Source organism: Bos grunniens, chromosome 4 (assembly GCF_055505025.1).
Source record: "Bos grunniens cultivar Pamir isolate PY7600 chromosome 4, Bosgru_T2T1.0, whole genome shotgun sequence".
In the NCBI taxonomy this organism is placed as follows: domain Eukaryota; kingdom Metazoa; phylum Chordata; class Mammalia; order Artiodactyla; family Bovidae; genus Bos; species Bos grunniens.
Window position 1 is genome coordinate 66619367 of NC_141168.1, and position 18074 is coordinate 66637440.

General features: G+C 37.2%; 1 protein-coding gene across 1 annotated transcript in view; it reads left to right on the forward strand.

Annotated features, from left to right (window-relative positions):
• The window catches only part of MDFIC (MyoD family inhibitor domain containing), a 157044-nt gene that overhangs the window by 19751 nt on the left and 119219 nt on the right, over positions 1 to 18074 (forward strand). Inside the window, exon 6 of the mRNA XM_086396703.1 lies at positions 98 to 297. The gene's annotated coding sequence lies outside the window, so the exon portion shown is untranslated. The remainder of the gene's footprint in view (positions 1 to 97; positions 298 to 18074) is intronic.

The window sequence follows — 18074 nt, forward strand, 5'->3', positions numbered from 1 at the left end:
TGCATTATCTGGGCTGTAATAGAATTTGGGGAGTCTATGGGAGAAGAGGGTCCCTGAAGACAGAAAAGAAGAAACTCAAAGTTTAATCTTCATGTAGGAGCTCAGTGTTCCTGAATCTCTCCTGAGACAACAAAAAAGAGGGTATTTCAAGTCTCTTCTTCCTGTGAGTATGAGACCAACAGAGGGTCTGTGCTGAAGCCTTTAAAGGCACATTCTCAGGATGCATTTGTGACTTCACCTTATCTCACCTGAGAAAGAAACCCGGCGGAGGAAAAGGAAGAAATGGAAGTTTCTCAGGTAAATGTCATGTCCTGGATCAGGGGCAGGTTCTCTTTTCCTCCTGAAGTGCTATGGTCCTAGAACATGTGAATGTTTACTTCTGTTTACTCTGTTGGTAACAAATTTGTTTTCAACTACTGTTTTTCTCTCTTTTCTGACAGTCAAGTGCTCTTAGAACACTTCTCCCCTTTATGCTAGAGCCTTCTCGTCGTTTTCTCTGTTCAAACTTCTGATATGTTTTGAGCAATTCTCACTTCTAATTAATGACCTGAAACTACCAAAAATGTTCCCTTTGTGTCAGATCAATTTGGGAATGTGCTGATACCCAAGATTCCTATGTGGGATTGGAGGGGAAGGGACCTGGGACATCAGTGAGGAAGGAGACTGTATAGTCTTTAGGTCCCATCCAGATACCCCATCAACTCTCTGTAGATGAGGATTTAAAAAAGTCATATCAAACAGGATGGCATTAATGGCCCAGAATAACTCAAAACTTTCTAAAAAAGAAGACTGATTAGCAAAAGACAGGATCTCTAGAACCCTCAAGATTAGTGATTTAAATGAACTATTAGGGATTACAGATTATAGGCACTCTATGTAGCACTCTATGTGGCTAGATGTTTGGATAAAACTGGTGTTTTCATGATTAGATTTAGGTTACAATTGACTTGTTTTTCTGGGCAATAATGTCAGCAGTGATTGTGTTCTTTGGAGAATATTGATATCAATTTGTCCCATTACTGCTGATGTTAACTCCATACACTTGGTGCAAATGCTCTCTGCCTAACATCTCTGCAACTCCTCTTTGTACTTTAAGGATGTATATATATATTTTAAATTATCTAACAGTGTTCAAGGCAATGGACTGATGTTGAATTTTAAGATGCTACTTGTCCGATGGGCTTCCCTAGTGACTCAGTAGTCGAGAATCCACCTGTCAGTGCAGGAGACACCAGAGACACGAGTTTAATCCCCAGGTCAGGAAGATCCCCTGGAGGAGGAAGTGACAACCCACTCCAGTATTCTTGCCTGGGAAATCCCATGAACGGGGAGCCTGGTGGGTTCCTGGGGGGTCGCAAAAGAATCATACATGACTTAGCAACTAAACAACATTTGTCCTATGAGAAATAGATTTTTCTGTGGTAGGAACCATACATTTTGAGCTTATTATTAACTGGTAACAGTATCAGTGTACCTATCCCAGGAAGGTTCTACTCCTAAATCTTTCTCACACATGGTAATTTACTTGCTCAAAACGGGGTTCTAATGGCACTTGTTTTAAGCTGCTATTATCTTAGATGTCCCCTCAGCTTGGTCTTTGGCTTCTATTAACTACATGTGAGCCTTGCTGACAATAGTTTTCCAGATCAGCATCTCCCCAGCATCACATCTCCAGAGTGTCAGAGAGATGCCTTTGACAGAATCCATTAAGGTTAACATTAAATTTTAACATTATAACTTGGCATGAAAAAGAGAGTCTAGGAAAAATACTTCACAGATTTGTTGTTTTGGCTCATGGATAAGAAGCAAGAAAACAAAGCAAATAAGTTTGAATTTGAGAAGCAATTAACTTTGCCTAAACTTTGACTGCTTTTCTTTTCATTTCCTATTCCTTGAAAATGAAATTACTGTTTGGGAAGCTAACAGTTTCCATCTACAGTTAACACAGCATATTAGAAAGTACCATCCTGAGCTAGTAGTAGTGTTAAAATCAGCATGACAGATGAACTTTCTCTATGCCTATGCAGAAACTTTACTGGCAGTTTCATTTGTCAATTTCCTTAATTAATATAGCCTAACCCTACTGCAATAGAATTTTAAACTCCTGAGGAAGAAACTATGTATTATTTCTTAATATCCTTTCTTCCCTTTTTCTATGGTGATACAATTTGTGATTTTTAACTGAACAGATGCTATCCGGAAACTAAAAATTACATTTTCCCGCTTCTGTTATCTAGGAGTGATCTGGTACATTTAGGTTCTGACAGATGGAATGAAAGGAAAAGTGGTGTGTCAAATTTCTAAGATATTTGCTTGTTGAGAGAAGGCATGCTTTTCTTCCTTTTCTACCTTCTGGCTGGTGGGAATGTGGACATGACGGCCATAGCTGGCATAGTCACCCTAGACATGAGATGATCTGGGTGATGTAGGTCATGGTAAAGCAACCACATAGAAGGAACCTGGGGCTCTGGAAGTAGCATACTGAATCTGGGTCACCCACCTCTGAACTTACTTGTATCTGACTCTTATTGATAATGAAGAAGCATAAATTATTGCTTTATGATACCTATTGCAAGCAATACAATTGCTCCTCAGTAGCTTAGCCTATACTAATGAATAATGATTATAAAATTTTTATGGCATGTCATATTACAGTCATGTGCATAATACAGTATTAGAAACGTTATTACATTCTTTTAAAAAACATCTATGATGAGAGGCTGATAGGCAATTTTGCTATCAGAGGTATACTGTATTATAATGTAATTCTTTGCAAGCAAAGTTATAAAATGATAAAACAACTAACACATTTTTGTAAAATATCACGCACCTTATGCCTGTATATGGATAGGCATACACGTCTGGCACACACTGTCCTATGTCATGAATCCTTGGGTGACGATGATGACATAAATACATCTCATTCAGTTTTTGCTGTACCATTTTTACTTTCCTCATGAAGACACACACACACGTGCACAATAGATAAGTTTATTAACTGTAAGGCATGATGACTATTTATTGTTCATTAAGTAGAAAGGATCATTAGAATTCCTCCTCATCTTCACATTGACTAGGCTGAGGAAGACGAAGAAGCGGGACTGGTGTCGCTGTCTCGGGGGTGAGAGAGGTAGAAGTGGAGGCAGGAGAGGTAGGCGCGCTCAGTGTTACTTTATGGAAACGTGTCACAATTTGTCTGACTGTACTGATTTTTAATTTCTCTAAAAATGCTTCTATATAATACCAATCCTTCCACCCCTAGCTTTAATTTCAGCGCCAGTATCATAAAGGGGTCCATGTCATAACAGAAGTCAAAAGCAAGTCTTGTGCAATAGGAGACCTTCTACCAGATTGTCGAGCATTGGTTTGTTTGCTGGCCCTGCTTTTTCCATCTTCCTCATAATGGTTCATCTTTTTTCATCTTCTGCATCTGAACCTCAGCACTGGTTCAGAAGCACTCATTCTAATCCAGTTGTCATGTGTTAATTCCTCTGGTGTGGTGTTTATTTGCACTTTAATTTTTCTAAGATCCACATCTTTTGGGCCATATCCACCATTGCTTTTGTGGTTTCTTTGATTGGTTCTGTTCTAAATCCTTTGAAGTCTGGCACAATGTCTGGAGACAGTTTTCTCCAGCAGGAATTTACTGTTTTGGACTTGATGGTTTTCATGGCTTTTTCTATAACAATGATGACACCTTCAAGGATTACCAATTGTGTAATCCTTCCAGACCTTCATGATTTTCTCTTTATCTGGGTTCTTTTCTGTAGTATTGGCAATACTTTCCATAGTGTACCATGTGTAATGAACCTTAAAGACCCTCATGACCCCCTGATCTAGAGACTAAGTTAGACATGTTGTGTTTGAGGAAGAGTAGACCACTTCAGTATTTCAGTGTTACATAGTTCTAGGTGGCCAGGGACATTGTCTAATACAACAACCACGAATATTAAAACGCAGCCCCTTACTGGCAAGGTACTTCCTGACTTTAGGGACAAAGCAGTGATGGAACCAATCCAGAAAAACGGTTCTCATCCAGAATTTTTTGTCACGCAAGCAAAAGACTGGCAGCTGGTGGTGTGTTGTATTTTTTTTTTCCCCCATCAAGGCTCAGGGCTTAGAGGCTTTATAGGTAAGGGCAGTTCTGATCACAAACCTACTATATTTACCCAAAACTGTCATTTAGCCTATCCCTCCCTGCCTTAAATCCTGGTGTTCACCTCTCTTCCTTACTAATAAATCTATTTTGTAGCATTTTCCCCCAGAATAGGGCACTTCAGGCTACATTAAAAACTTGTTCAGGCAGATATCCTTTCTCTTCAATGACTGTCTTAACAGCATCTGAGAACTCATCTCTGATGTCTTGATTAGTAGAAGCTGCTTCTCCTGTTATATTGACATTTTAAAGCCAAATAAATCTCTTTTTAGAATTATCAAGCCATCCTTTCCTGGCATTAAGTTCTTTAGCTTGAGATTTTTTAAATTTTTGACTTGTTATTGTATACTGACTTTGATTTTTCTTAAATCGTGTTAGAGTCTTATTGGTATGACTTTCTTTTGGCAATCTTGTACCCACATAAAAGCTTCATTTTCAACATGAGAAAAAAAATATATTTCACCAAAAGTGCAAGGATTTTGCATCTGCTGGTGCAGCTGCAGTGATGGCTTCATGAATTTCCTCTTCTTTTTTTATGATGGTCCTTATCATGAAATAAATGTGGGCAGCTGTAGCTGCAGACCTCAATCTATGGCATATATCAAGCAATCCAAATTTTCTTGTCATGCCATGACTTTTCTCTGTTCCTTAGGAAAACTGGCAGCATTACTAGTGGGACTTTGTACGGTTTTCATGATGCTATTCAAGGTTTACATTTCTCACTATGAAAAACATGTGAGAACCAGGAGAGATCACTTTTTACTGAGACATACAATTTACTGAAGAGAAAACTTGTCACATGGAGATGATTAGCATCACATGGCATTTATAAGCAGACACTTGCAATAACAGAAGGTGGCTGTGAAACTTTTACAGTAAGTACAGTATAACTATAGTTAAATTTATGCAGTTATGACTTAATACTGCACGTTTAAGTTTGTTTACATTTCTCTGAACTGAGGATGGTGCCATGTATGGTTTATAAGAGTGGTGTGCGTAAGTTCTAATAAATCTTAAATTATTATAGTGTATTTGTATGTTTCATGGTAGTAAATGATAAAATAGACTAGTATCTATATATATCTTGTGTATTCATGACATACTAACTTTTTCTTAATTTTTTTGATATTTCTGAGATGCACAGTTCGTCAGCTTTTTCAAATTGTCTCAAATTTCCAAAAAATATTTGAATATATTTATGGGAAAAATCCATGTACAAGTGGACGCATGCAGTTCAAAGCTGTGTTGTTCAAGGGCTGCTGCTGCTACTGCTGCTAAGTCGCTTCAGTCGTGTCCGACTGTATGACCCCATAGACGGCGGGCCACCAGGCTCCCCCATCCCTGAGATTCTCCAGGCAAGAACACTGGAGTGGGTTGCCATTTCCTTCTCCAATGCATGAAAGTGAAAAGTGAAAGAGAAGTTGTTCAGTCGTGTCCGACTCTTAGCGACCCCATGGACTGCAGCCTACCAGGCTCCTCTGTCCATGGGATTTTCCAGGCAAGAGTACTGGAGTGGGGTGCCATTGCCTTCTCCATTCAAGGGCTAACTGTATACATATAATATATATCTTATATATATGAGATATTTATGTGTATATAATACAGGTATCAAATCATATTTTCTTTATCCATTGATGGACTAGTTTTGGCTGTTGTCAGTAGCGCTGTTATCAATATGGGTGGTGGACATTTTTTTGAGTTATGGTTTCTGTTTCCTTCAAATAAATACTCAAAAGTGAAATTTCTGGATCTATGATAGTTCTATTTTTATTTTATGAGGACCCTCCATACTATTTTGCATAGTTCAGTTCAGTCACTCAGTTGTGTCCAGCTCTTTGTGACCCCATGAATTGCAGCACGCGAGGCCTCCCTGTCCATCACCAACTCCCGGAGTCTACCCAAACCCATGTCCGTTGAGTCGGTGATGCCATCCAACCATCATCCTCTGTCGTCCCCTTCTCCTCCTGCCTTCAGTCTTTCCCAGCATCATGGTCTTTTCAAGTGAGTCAGTTCTTCACATCAAGTGGCCACAGTATTGGAGTTTCAGCTTCAGTGTCCAGTGAATATTCAGGACTCATTTCCTTTAGGATGGACTGGTTGGATCTCCTTGGAGTCCAAGGGACTCTTGAGAGTCTTCTGTAACACCACAGTTCAAAAGCATAAATTCTTCACTGCTCAGCTTTCTTTGGAATCCAACTCTCACATCCATACATGACTATTGGAACAACCATAGCTTTGACTAGACAGACCTTTGGTGGCAATGTCTCTGCTTTTTGATATGCTGTCTAGGTTGGTCATAGCTTTTCTTCCAAAGGGCAAGCGTCTTAATTTCATGGCTTCAGTCACCATCTACAGTGAATTTGGAGCCCCCCAAAATAAAGCTTCTTTGTTTCCCCATCTATTTGCCATGAAGTAAATGGGACTGGATCCCATGATCTTGGTTTTCTGAAAATTGAATTTTAAGCCAACTTTTTCACTCTTTTCTTTCACCTTCATCAAGAAGCTCTTTAGTTCTTCACTTTCCGCCATAAGGATGGTGTCATCTGCATATCTGAGATTATTGATATTTCACCTGGCAATCTTGATTCCATTTTTTCCTGGTGACTGTGCCAATTTACTTTCCTCCCAACAGTGCATAAGGATTCCCTTTTCTCCACAATATCACAAAAACTTGTTATTTCTTTTGTTTTGATAATAGCCATTTTAACAAGTATGAGGTGATAGTGTATGGTTTTTATTTGCATTTCCCTGATAGGTAATGATTTTGAGTTCCTTTATGTGTACCTGTTGGCCATCTGTATGTCTTCTTTGGAAAAATTTCTTCACATCTTCTGCCTGCTTTTTAGTTAGGTTGTTTGTTTTTCTGCTGTTGAATTATATATGAGTTCTTTGTGTATTTTGGATATTAACCCACTATTTGATATGTTATTTACAAATATTTTCTCCCATTTTGTAGGTTGCCTTTTCATTTTGTTTACAAATTCATTTTTAGATGTTACTTATTCTAGTGCTAGTAGCTAACTACAGTACATGAAATGGGACAATGTTATTTTTTTCTAATTGTTTGGGAATGATTTCAATTTAGCAGATCGTATTTATATGGACTGTTATAAAATGAAAAAATACTTTTTAAAGATATAGGTAATTCTTGCATAATATCAAGAAATACTCAGTCATTTCTCCCATGGCCTCTTCAGTATTTAAAATTATTCTCAATAACACTTTCTTAAACATCCTACTCTAAATTTTTGTGAAAGATAATCATGCATTTTCTCAGGTTCATGAATTATGTTCTAAAGGTTCCTATGGTCAATCATTCTAAAACTTCTTTCAGCCACATGTGAAGAAGCAGTTGGAATTCTATCCCTCCCATTTAATTTGTTAAGCTTTTTAGATATATAAATTTGACTAACATCATAATTGAATCTTCAAATAAGCATAGTTTTCAGGGTTTTTCATTAATATATCCCAACCTCTGTAAATATTATTTATTGCAAATTCGTTACACTGTTCTATTTTTGAGTTAGAAATGTACTCTATGTTGTTCAGTCACTAAGTCATTTCTAACTCTTTGCAACCCCATGGACTCAGCACAACAGAATTCCCTGTCCTTCACCACCTCCCAGAGAGTTTGCCCAGACTCATGTCCATTGAGTTGGTGGGGCCATCCAACCATCTCATCCTCTGTAGCCCCCTTCTCCTCTTGCCCTTGATCTTCCCCAGAATCAGTGTCTTTTCCAGTGGTTGGCTGATTGCATTAGGTGGCCAAAGTATTGGAGCTTCAGCTTCAGCATCAGTTCTTGCAATAAATATTCAGGGTTAATTTCCTTTAGGACTGACTGGTTTGATCTCCTTGCAGTCCAAGGGACTCTCAAGAGTCTTCTCCAGCACCATAGTTCGAAAGCATCAGTTCTTCAGCACTCAGCCTTCTTCATGGTCCAACTCTCATATCCATACGTGACTGCTGGAAAAACCATAGCTTTGACTAGATGGACCATTGTTGGCAAAATGATGTCTCAAAGCTTTTTAATATGCTGTCTCGGTTTGGTTCATTCGCTCAGTCGTGTCCGACTCTTTGTGACCCCATGAATCACAGCACGCCAGGCCTCCCTGTCCATCACCAACTCCCAGAATTCACTCAGACTCACGTCCATCGAGTCAGTGATGCCATCCAGCCATCTCACCCTCTGTCGTCCCCTTCTCCTCCTGCCCCCAATCCCTCCCAGCATCAGAGTCTTTTCCAATGAGTCAGCTCTTCGCATGAGGTGGCCAAAGTACTGGAGTTTCAGCTTCAGCATCATTCCCTCCAAAGAGATCCCAGGGCTGATCTTCTTCAGAATGGACTGGTTGGATCTCCTTGCAGTCCAAGGGACTCTCAAGAGTCTTCTCCAGCACCACAGTTCAAAAGCATCAATTCTTCGGCACTCAGCCTTCTTCACAGTCCAGCTCTCACGTCCATACATGATCACTGGAAAAACCATAGCCTTGACTAGACGGACCTTTGTTGGCAAAGTAATGTCTCTGCTTTTGAATATGCTGTCTAGGTTTGTCATAACTTTTCTTCCATCTTTTACTTTCATGGACACAGTCACTGTTCACAGTGATTTTTAAGCCCAAGAAAATCTATCACTGTTTCCACCTTTTCACCTTCTATTTGCCATGAAGTGGTGGGACCAGATGCCATGATATTAGTTTTTTTGAATGTTCAGTTTTAAGCCAGTAATCTTGAGAGTCCCTTGGACTGCAGGGAAATCAAATCAGTCAATACTAAAGGAAATCAACCCTGAATATGCATTGGAAGGATTGATGCTGAAGCTGAAACTCCAGGACTTAGGCCACTTGAGAGCCAACTTCTTGGAAAAGACCCTGTTGCTGGGAAAGACTGAGGGAGAGAGGAGAAGAGCATGCAGAGGATGAGGTGGTTAGCTGGCATCACCAACTCAATGGACATGAATTTGAGCAAGCTCCAGGAGATAATGAAGAACAAGGAAGCCTGGTGTGCTGTAGTCCATAGGGTCACAAAGAGACACACAGGACTTACTGACCAAACAAAAATATGTTAAGTATATTATTTATATACATTACCATTTTGAATAATCAAATGACTTAGAATTTAAAAAATGGTAAAAAAAATGATGCACTTAAACTTTTAAAAAGAAAAAATGAAAAGAAAATTGAATTGCAGTGTTAGTATGACTATGTAAGGAAAGATCTGTGCTTGAGTGGAAAAAGACTAGAAGGATATACCAAAATATTAATAGAATAAAACGTCAGTAAAATAGTATATAGTGAAGAGTTTTAGGCAGTGGTTACCAAATGTGTTCTTTGACTAGAATTACTAAAGATTTTTAAGAGAGAGAATTGCCTGGACTCCATCTCATATCTATTGAATTAAAATCCTTGTGGATAGTGTTTGGTAATCTGTACTTTTAGAAAATTTTCCAATGGACTTTTAGCCCATGGTATTGTGTTTGTGACCTACCAGTCTAAAGAGTAAAGTATCTGTTTCTTTAGAATATTTTTATTTGTAGGATTTCCTTATTAGAGACAAAATGTAACATAGCCTTCACTTTTATTGATAATGGTTTTAAGAAATGGCAACTTACAGAGCATTTCTGAATGTTTTGCAAATTAGTATTAAGGAGAGGATCAGTTGATATATACATTAGGCATCTGTTTCAGTAATAGATAAAAAAATAAGTGTGTAACTCAAGTTTGATATTGGCTAAAAATTACAATTGGTCAAGTCATAACATTCAATGTGAAAAAGTTTTAATATAATGTAAAATAACAAGAAAAACTTCCTCTTTTATCCCTAATTCCCTATTTCTAGTCATTTCCAATGAAATGACCAAAGAAACAGTTAACAGTTTGTGAGTATATCATCCATTATACTTTCTATGCATTTATGTTAGTACAGAATAGATTTATCCAAATTTTTTGTTGTTGTTCAGTCACTCGGTCATGTCTGACTCTTTGCAACTCCATGGACTTTAGCATGCCAGGCTAAATTATTTTGCACTAGATATTTGTTTAAGCTATTTTCACATTTTGAACAATGTTTTATTTTTTAAGCCATTTTCCATTATTTAATCATATTTTACCTTATTTCAAGGTGCTAAGATGACCTCGTTTTTCTTTTTTTCTTTTTGAAAATATTTAGCTCTTAAGATAATGATTGATATAAAATTTTCTTTATCTGTATTTATGTGTAAGGTATATATTCTACCAAGTAACACTATATGTCTTTTTTTTTAATTAAAGTGAATAATGGATTCTGTTATTATTATGAGATAGCAGAGTCCACCTTTCCCACAGGGGCAGTTTTCTTTCTTCTGGTGTAACTTTACCACTGTGTCTTGTGCTGTTTGCAAATTGAATATTTCTAGGCAGGGGTTAAAACATAATGTAGTCATCCAATGATCACTGACATATTTACTGGTAGCAGGAAAGATGCCCAGGAATAATTATTAGAAAGGAAAATTCAGGGGATTATGGTGTCTAGTTCTTTCCTCTCACTTTATTTGGATGAACCAATGTCCAGTCTAACCAGATGTTGTCTTAACAGAAAGTTAAGCATTTAGAATTTAGACAGCGTATGTCTTTAAATATATGCTTTCACTACCCAGGAACCTTCTTTCATAAGTACAGCAAAAAGAACATACATTACATTGCTATAATTTGTGTTCAGATCAGAAGACCTGATCAAAATTTATAATTTCTTAAAGTGTGTAACAAACCTAACAAAGAATGAGAATCATGCTCTCTGGCTCTGAAATAGAGTTTCTAATGCTGAAAGTGCATAATCTGGGTGCTAATTGTCAGAATAAAAATATACCAAACTATAATATTCCAAGAGGCGACTCATCATAGAAACAAAAGGGAAGGGCATGATTAACTCTCATTTGTACAACGCAAGCATAATGTGTCCACTAATCTAGATTTAGATCCAGGCTAGAAAGTATTTTATGTAAAGAAATTATTAAATTTGCACATTAGCCTACTTTTGAGTTATAATAAATTTCTTGAGCAAAAATGTCCTAAGAGTAAGAAAGGGATTCCTGCTTTGCCCCAGAGAGCAATGCTGCGATTAATTCTACCACCTGGAGCAAAAGAACTCGGAGCAGAAGTTCTGCCTTCAATACAGCAATCCCTACTGAGAAAAATAATTCCTTAAATGTTCTCTAATATATTTTTGTTTCTCATAATATGTAAGGCTTCAAATCTCTGTACTGTTGAAGCTTACATTCTGTATGAATTATCTTTTATGTTTAGGATACTTTGCAAATCTTAATATTTCAAATGGAGCCATTCATCTCTCTATGTATTTAATTCACAATCATGCTGTCTATTAGAAAGGGTAGTTTATAATGATGTTGTGGGTTCTAAGAATGTACATTTCCCATATATAAGCTTTATGGTAAGCACCTTACTTCTGAAGTAAATATTTCTGACTTTAAAACATATATTTCCTAGTCAGTGAACTGAACACTTTGAGCAAAAGTAAAAATATTTTGTGTGATTCATAGTTTAATGTCTTAATTTTAAATTAGATAGATTATAATACTGGGACTTGAGTATTTGAACAAAAACTATCTAGAAATTCTGTTGAGTGTGAGTGGATGGAGGTGGGGTGGTTGTATGAGGGACCAAGAAAAAGTTTCAAATAATTATGCTAGTTTTAAGTGGTTTTTAATAAATTACTTGAAAACTAGCTTTTGCCCCCAAGTAGTATAATAAAATTGTATTCCCAGAGATGACTGATAAAGATTAACAGTCAAAAGCAGAGACTGTTTTTCTGTCTGCAGTCTCTTGACTTTATTGTAGCATATGTAATGCCTCTGCCAACTGTTTCCTAGATTAACCACAGTATTTGGTCACAAGTGACAAAAAAAAAAAGCCTACTCAAACTTGCTTTTGCAAAAAGAGAATATATTGGCTGATGGAAATAGGAAGAAAGGGGCTGTGTCTGTCCTCAGTCACACTGAACCTGTAGACTACTAGAGTTCTTGTCATCCCTCCATCTCCTCTGCCAGCTGCTTTCCATGTGTCACTCTTTCCTGATTTGAAGGGATGCTACCCATTTGGTAGAGAATATGACTACTCGCAGATTGAGTCATATTCTTACGTTAGTGAATCATGGGGAAAGAAAACTTCTCTTCTCTAGTAACTGTAAATCTCCAGGAAGGGCTCTCCTTGGCCCAAAGTTCACATCCATCCCCGTGACTGTGCCACAGTGTCTGGCAATTGTAAGCCCCAACAGACCCTTGTAGAGTTGGAAAGGGGGATGTCAGTCTGCAAAGGGTTCAGGGAGGGAAGGTTAAGGGTCTCAGGAAACATTACTTTGCTCCTAATTCCCCTTTGAAATCTGTTTCTTTTTCCTGACTACTGCATTGTCTTCTCATCTTCTTACTCCCTGCCTCTCATTTAGACTTAACATTCTGCTCTTTAAAAAATCTGTTCTCTTCCACAAATAGCTCATCTTAACACAGTTTCAACTAGTATCAATGCAGAAGCACTTTGAGTTTCTATCTGCACATATCATTATATTCACCTACTTGTCACACAAGAGCATGGGTGTGTTTTACAAGTTTACCCATCCTCCAGAAGCTTATAAGCTAAAGAAGAAATAACAAATAGGCAACATCCATGATAAGGTTAATTTTTCACTGCTTGCTTAAATTTTAACAGAAAACTTTATGGACCACATTTTACTCTTTCCCAGCACTGCTGAGACTTAAATGTGGAGTTGGCATTCTTATGAACAGTTAAGTAAGAACTGTGACGAATTGGACTGTTTTTCACGTATCAGAAACATTAAATGCATTTACCATTCAAAAAAACATCTGAGGAAACTCATTCTCTGAAGAAGAAACCTTTGCAATATAACCTACACTATGATACTGTTTATAGAGTTTTCTCGTTCCAGCACTCTACTAAATTTAGTGAAGCCTTTTCACTATTATACAGTGGTCATATTCTTAGCTCATTCCTTCATAAAATAGAAGCAGTCAAAACACCCCTTTTAATATATCATGGCAAAACACAACTTTGAGAAACCAACCTAATTGTTCCGTTCCAGGTACTGCTCACCCCAGTGTTTGCACAACAGTGGACCTCCATGGGGGAAAGAAGACTACAGTCGTTTGATTCACGGTGGTCAACTTGACATAGCTGTGTATCATCAGTCATAGGACAGCGAGAGGCAAAATATGGCAAATGCCAAAAGAAAGAAAGCACATATTACAGGAGTTGACAGGGAGGAGAGGTTACTATTTGAAGGGGCAGAATAGGTAGAAAAACAGATTAAGAAGATGTATAAGTTTGACGTTGAACATTTTCAATTTTAAGTTTGAGAAATATTCATCTGGAAATTGAAAATTAGAGTTTAGGTTTCAGGACAGATTTCTGCTGGAGTTTGAAATATGGGAACCATTTAATTAATAAAATTCTACAACGTATACCCATGTGAACTGAATGAGCAAATAATTTCTCAGCCTCCCAGTTTCCCTATCTTCAAAATGGAGGAAATAACGTAATGATTAAGATTTCTGTGAAGATTATGAATTTATGTAGGAAAGTGTCTTTGCGCCATTTTTATTAACTAGTACGCCATTGTTGTCAGTATCCCTCTTGCCATTAACAGTGTGCTTGGCTCTGTCATGGGGATGGGAGTGAATAAAATTGTTAAGAAATGAATCTAATAGAAAAGACCACCACATTTGACTCTTCCTGTGACTGTATTCACTGGGTATTTGTCACTTTGTCCTGACCCTCTTGCTTCATTTCCTAGGACCTTTGTTATTTCTGATTCATTCCTTCACTTTTTTTGCTAATGTATTTTTATCATTTTATTTATTACTTGTTTGTTTTATTTATTTTATTTTATATTGGAGGATAGTGGATGAACAATGTGTTCAAGTGTACAGCAAATGGATTCATTTATACATATGCATGTATCTATTCTTTTTCAAAATATTTTCCCATTTAGGTTATTATAGAATATTGAGCAGAGTTCCCTGTGCTGTATAGTAGGTCCTTGTTGGTTATCTATTTTAAATATAGCAGTTTACATGTCAATCCCAAACCCACAATCCAGCCATTCCCTCTGCCTTCACCAACCATGACCATAAGTTCATTCTCTAAATGTTGAGGCTGGTTCTGTTTCATAAATAAGTGAATTTGTATCATTTTTTTAAGATTCTGCATGTAAGTGATATGATATTTGTCTTTCTCTGGCTGACTTACTTCACTTAGTGTGATAATGTCTGGGTCATCATGCTGCTGCAAATGGCATTATTTCATTCTTTTTAATGGCTAATATTCTATTATATATACATATGTATGTTTGTGTGTGTGTGTGTGTGTATATATGTACCACATCTTCTTTATCCATTCTTCTGTTGTGGCATTTAAGTTGCTTCTTTGTCTTGGCTATTGTGAACAGTGCTGCAGTGAACATTGGGATGCATATATCTTTAAAACCCTGTTTTTTTCTGGATATATGCCCAGGAGTGGGATTTTTTGGATCATAAGATGGCTCTGTTTTCAGATTTTTAAGGAACCTACATACTGCTCTCCATAGTGGCTATACCAGTTTACAGTCCTACCAACAGTATAGGAGGGTTCCCTTTCCTCCATACCTTCTCCAGCATTTGTTTTCAATTTTTTTCTGTTGATGGTCATTCTCACTGATGTGAGGTGATATCTCATTATAGTTTTGATTTGCTGCTGCTAAGTCACTTCAGTAGTGTTCGACTCTGTGCAACCCCATAGACGGCAGCCCACCAGGCTCCGCCGTCCCTGGGATTCTCCAGGCAAGAACACCGGAGTGGGTTGCCATTTCCCTCTCCAATGCATGAAAGTGAAAAGTGAAAGTGAAGTCGCTCAGTTGTGTCCGACTCCTAGTGACCCCATGGACCATAGCCTACCAGGTTCCTCCATCCATGGGATTTTCCAGGCAAGAGTACTGGAGTGGGTTGCCATTGCCTTCTCCAAGTTTTGATTTGCACTTCTCTAATAATTTGCTAATTACTGAGCATTCATTCTTTCATGTGCCTGTTAGCCATCTGCATGTCGTCTTTGGAGAAATGTCTGTTTGGATCTTTTGCCCATTTTATGATTTTTTTTTTTTTTTTTTTAACATGGAGCTGCATGTACCATTTGTAAATTTTGGAGACTAATCCCTTGTCAGATGCATCATTTGAAAATATTTTCTCCCATTCTCTGTGTTGTCTTTTTGTTTTATTTATGGTTTCCTTTGCTGTGTAACAGCTTTTGAGTTTCAGTAGGTCCCATTTGTTTATTTTTGGTTTTATTTCTATTACTCTAGGAGATGACTGTAAAAAGATATTACTGTGATTTATGTCAAGAGTGTTCTGCCTATGTTTTCCTCAAAAGTTTCATAGTATCTGATCTTACATTTAGGTCTTTAATCCATTTTGAGTTTATTTTTGTATTTGATGTTCAAGACTTTTCTTTTTTTTTTTTTTTTTAATGTTCAGTTAAGTTCAGTCGCTCAGTCATGTCCGACTCTTTGCGACCTCATGAATTGCAACACGCCAGGCCTCCCTGTCCATCACCAACTCCCGGAGTTCACTCAGACTCACGTCCATCGAGTCAGTGATGCCATCCAGCCATCTCATCCTCTGTCGTCCCCTTCTTCTCCTGCCCCCAATCCCTCCCAGCATCAGAGTCTTTTCCAATGAGTCAACTCTTCACATGAGGTGGCCAAAGTACTGGAGTTTCAGCTTTAGCATCAGTCCTTCCAATGAACACCCAGGACTGATCTCCTTCAGAATGGACTGGTTGGATCTCCTTGCAGTCCAAGGGACTCTCAAGAGTCTTCTCCAACAGTCCAGTTTCCCAGTACCATTATTGAACAGACTGTCTTTTAGCTTTTCAGCATGGAGTATTATATTAGCTGTAGATTTGTTATATATGGCATTCATTATGTTCAGGTATGTTCCCTTTGTGCCCACTTTCTGGAGAGCTTTTATCATAAGTGGGTAAATTTTGTTGAAAGCTTTTTCTACATCTATTAAGATGGTCATATAGTTTTTATTTAGATCATATAGTTTTAAATAGAATTTGCCTGTGAATCCATCTGGTCCTGGACTTTTGTTGGGAGACTTTTAATCACAGTTTCAATTTCTGTGCTTGTGATGGGCCTGTTCGTATTTTCTATTTCTTCCTGCTTCAGTCTTGGGAGTGTACCTTTCTAAGAATTTGTCCATTTCTTCCAGATTGTCCATCTTATTGGCATATAGTTGCTAGCAGTCGTCTCATGTTTCTTTGTATTTCTGTCGTGTCTATTGTAACTTCTCCTTTTTAATTTCTAATTTTATTGATTTGAGCCCTCTCCCTTTTTTTCTTTGAGTCTGGCTGAAGGCTTATCAATTTAGTTTTGTTCTCAAAGAACCAGCTTTTGGTTTCATTGATCTTTGCTGTTGTTTTCTTTGTCTCTATTTCATGTATTTCTGCTCTGATCTTTATGATTTCTTTCCTTCTGCTAACTTTAGGGTACCAGAAGAAAGAGAATATTTACTTGAGAAAATATTTGAAGAGATTATAGTCAAAAATTTCCCTAATATGGGAAAGGAAATAGTCAACCAAGTCCAGGAAGCACCAAGAGTCCCATAAAGGATAAACCCAAGAAGGAACACACTGAGACACATATTAATCAAACTAACAAAAATTGAATACAAATAAAAAAATGTTTGTTAAAATGTTAAAAAAATGTTAAATGTTTGTTCTTATTTCTTTAGCTGCTCTAGGTGTAAGGTTAAATTGTTTATTTCTGATATTTCTTGTTTCCTGAGGTAAGATTATATTGCTATAAACTTCCCTCTTAGAACTGCTTTTGCTGTATCCCACAGGTTTTGGATTGTCATGTGTCTGTTATCATTTGTCTCTAGATATTTTTTAATTTCTTCTGTGATCCATTGGTTATCTCATAATACATTGTTTAGCCTCCATGTGTTTGTACCTTTTACAGTTTCTTTTCCTATAATTGATTTCTAATCTCATAGTATTGTGGCCAGAAAAGATACTTGATATGATTTCAATTTTCTTACATTTATCAAGGCTTCATTTCTTTTGCAAGATGTGATCTACACTGGAGAATGTTCTGTTTGCACTTGAGAAGGAAGTGTATTTGCTGTTTTTGGATGGAATGTCCTAGAAATATCAATTAACTCCATCTGCTGTTAATATATGATTTAAAAAAATTGTCTATACCGCATGGCATATGGCACTCTAATTCTTGATGGTAGGTTTTTGCCTTTTATCACTTTAAATATATCACACCACTCCCTTCTGGCCTGCAGAATTTCTGTGAAAAATCAGCTGATAACCTTATGAGGGATTCCTTTGTATGTTATTTGTTGCTTTTCTCCTGTTCCTTTTAACATTTTTTATTTGTATTTAATTTTTGTTAGTTTGATTAATATGTGTCTCAGTGTGTTCCTTCTTGCGTTTATCCTTTATGGGACTCTCGGTGCTTCCTGGACTTGGTTGATATTTCCTTTCCCATATTAGGAAAATTTTTGACTATAATCTCTTCAAATGTTTTCTCAAGCCCTTTCTCTTTTTTCTCTTTCTTCTGGTACCCCTATAATTCGAATTTTGGTGCATTTTATGTTGTTCCAGAATCTCTGAGACTGTCCTCATTTCTTTTCATTCTTTTTTCTTTATTCTGTTCCATGGCAGAGATTTCCTACCATTCTGTCTCCAGGTCACCTACTCATTCTTCTGCCTCAGGTACTCTGCTATTGGTTCCTTCCAGTATATTTTTCATTTCAGTTATTATTCATCTCTGTTTGTTCTTTAGTTCTTGGCTAAACATTTCTTGTATCTTCTTGATCCATGCCTCCAATCTTTTTCTGAGATCTTGGATCATCTTTACTATCGTTACTTA